The sequence below is a fragment of the Orycteropus afer genome, unplaced genomic scaffold (genome assembly GCF_000298275.1).
Source record: "Orycteropus afer afer isolate SDZICR_OR568_19922 unplaced genomic scaffold, OryAfe1.0 scaffold00259, whole genome shotgun sequence".
Classification (NCBI taxonomy): Eukaryota; Metazoa; Chordata; class Mammalia; order Tubulidentata; family Orycteropodidae; genus Orycteropus; species Orycteropus afer.
In genome coordinates, this window is record NW_006921846.1 from 3,201,886 (window position 1) to 3,205,291 (window position 3,406).

Consider the following 3,406-nt stretch of genomic DNA (forward strand, 5'->3'; position numbering starts at 1 on the left):
TGTCTGTCAATTTGTCATACGGTGGTGGCTCTGTGTGGCTGTGATGCTGAAAGCTATGCCAAAGGTATTTCACATATCAGCAGGGTCACCCATGGTGGACAGCTTTCAGTAGAGCTTCCAGACTAATACAGGCTAGAAAAAAAAAGGTCTAGTGCTCTATTTCTGAAAATTAGTCAATGAAAATCTTATAGACAACCTAAATGTCCATCAACAGATGAATAGATAAATAAAATGCGGTGTATGCACATAGTGGGATATTAAAAATCCATAGCTGTTGAGTCAATTCAGACTCAGAATGACCCTATAAGACAGAACAGACCCACCCTATAGGATTTCCAAAGCCATAAATCTTTAAGGAAGTAGACAGTCACATCTTTCTCTCACTGAGTGGCTGGTGGGTTCAAACATTGAACTTTTAGTTAGCGGTCTAGCACTTAACCACTGTTACACCAGAAATGATACATGCTACAACATGAATGAACCTTGAAAACATTATGCTGCACGAATGAAGTCAATTATGAAAGGACAGATATTATAAGACTCCACTAATATGAAATAGGTAATGTATAGAAATCAAAGTTTATTAGTGGTTACCAGGGGTGGGAGGGAGGGGATAAAGGGAAGTCATTGCTTCAGGGGCACTGGGTTTATACTAATGTTGTAGAATAATTAGTAAACAAATACTAGTCATGGTTGTACAGCATGATAATTGTAATAAATATCGCTGAATTTTACATGGAAAAAATGTTGAATTGGCAAATGTTTTGTTATACAATTGATCCATAAATAACACTTGGGTTAGGGATGCCATTCCCTGCACAGTAGAAAATCCATGTATAACTTTTGACTCCCCAAAAGTTACTACTACTGTTGACCAGAAGCCTTAGCGATAATATCAACAGTCTATTAACACAGTTCTTGCCATACAGATTTTCAAAGGAAGACACTCACACACATACACAACAAATAAGTTTATTAACTGTGTGGCATGATGATTATTTACTATTCATTAAGTGGACGTGGATCATCAAGGTCTTCATCCTCATCGCCTTCTCGTTGAATAGACTGAGGAGGAAGAAGAGGGGTAGGTTGCACTGTCTCAGGGTTGGCAGAGGCAGAGGAGGTGGGCGAGGTGGAAGGGGTAGCAGGAGAGGCAGGCACACTCAGTGTAGCTTTATGGAAATACATCGTGATTTCTCTCTGACTTTTTGCTTTTTCATTTCTCTAAAAACATTTTTATATGGCACCAATCCTTCTTCTACCTTTTGCTTTCATTTCAGTGACTGTATCATAGAAAGTAAGTAAAACATCAGTTTTGAAGAACTGGAACCCTTCTGCCAGACTGTCCAATGTCAATTTGTTTAATGGCACTGCTTCTTCTAGGTCTTTCTCCTCATAATCTGGCACTGATTCTAAAACACTCGTCTTATCAAGTCTTCTGTTAGTTTCTCTGATGTGATGTCTAATAGCTCTTGAATTTTTCCAAGATCTATACCTTGGGGAAAAAATCTGCTTATCAGCCATCTAAGATGCACCTAATGATCTCCTAGCATCAGAATCAAAGAAGAATGAAAAAGAAAATGGCATTTGGAAGCAATCAGCCCTAGGACACAATGGCCCTCAAGACCAGAACTACATGGTGCCTGGCTACCAATGCCAGCCACTCAGGAAAGGATCAAATCTGGAGATCCTGGATAGAGTGGGAGGGAAAACAGGGAACAAAATTCAAAAAGTCAATAATGACCAGAATTACTGGTCGGATGGAGTCTGGTGAGACTCCCAATACTATGGCCCTGGAATATATTCTGCACCTGGAATAAAATTGACTCCCAGGGGCTGGCTGTCAGCCCAATAGTTAACAAGATGTACATGTAGACCACTCAACCCAGTGTCATGCACCCACATGCTCTATGGAAATACATCCCTTGGAGCAATCGACCATGGGGCACTCAATTCAAATTGAGGAAATGCAGGACAAACAGGAATGCATAACTATCAGGGGCACAGGGGGAGGATTACTGGGCAGGGAGGGAAGGAGACTGGGTTAGGGTTGGGCATGGTAAATGGGGAATGAAACTAAATGTACACATAACATTGAATGTAAAACAAACTCTTTAAAAAAATCCGCTTATAAGTTGATCTGTGCAGTTCACACCCATGTTGTTCAACAGTCAATTGTATATTATTGCCACAATAAAATTTTTTTTTTAAAAAAAACCTTATAGATCACTACAGAATATTGTTCAGACTCTCTTGCTTTGGATACTTCATCAGGAGAGCTCAATCACTGGAGGAAGACATTGTGTTTGGTGAAGTAGAAGGCCAGCAAGGGCAAGGGAGACACTTGATGAGATGGACTGGCACAACAGCTACCCTCAATGGATTCAAACATGCCAGCAACTATGAGGGTGATGCAGAAACAAGCAACATTTCATTATGTTGTACATAGATCACCATGAGTTGAAATTGACTTGACGGCAGTTATCTATCTATCTGAGGGCCACATTTTTTAAAAATACTAATATTGTTAATGTCTATGTGCTTTGGGGAGCTCTGGTGACATAGTGCCTAAGACACTTGACTGCTAACCAGAAGGTTGGTGGTTCAAACCCACCAGCCACTCCTTGGAAGGAAGGTTAGCCAATCTACTTCCATAGAGATACGATATTTACTGCGCATATACAATTGACTAGGGGGCTGGTGATTATTTTTTTTTTTTATCTTCTTTCTTCCTAATCCACTAGCTGCTAAATCTAAACATGGTTTCTATGTATATGGTAGGCATTCCTGGTTATGCTCAAAGGCCTCGTTGTAGTAACTTTAGTACTGGCTTTCCAAACTTAAAACATTTGAATGCATATGTTTCCATTGCTATTTTGATTAGGTTTTCTATCAACACGTTTTGCTGCTCTGTAGGACAGTGGTTCTCAAATATTGATGTGCAAAAGAATCACCCAGAGAACTAGTTAAAATGAAGGTATTTAGCTCTATTCCCAAGTAAAACAAGGTACCTAGCTCTATTCTCCTGGGAGCTCTGGTAGCGCAGTGCCTAAGGCATTTGACTGCTCACCAGAAGGCTGACGGTTCAAACCCACCTCCTCAGAAGGAAGATAGGGCAATCTACTTCCATAGTGATACTGCCTTGGAAACCGAAGGAGGGGTTGCTATGACTCGGGTCCAACTCAACGGCACATAACAACAATAACAACAGCTTTATTCCCCAAGACTCTAATTCATTATTTTTGGGGTAGTGCCCAAGAATCTACATTTTAAAGAAGCATCCCAAGTCTTTGCAATGATGGGTCTCTCCTCCTCCAGAACAAAGAAGAATGAAGAAAACCAAAGATGCATGGAAACAATTAGTTCAAGGGACTGGTACACCATGCAATCTTCAGCCTATGAGACA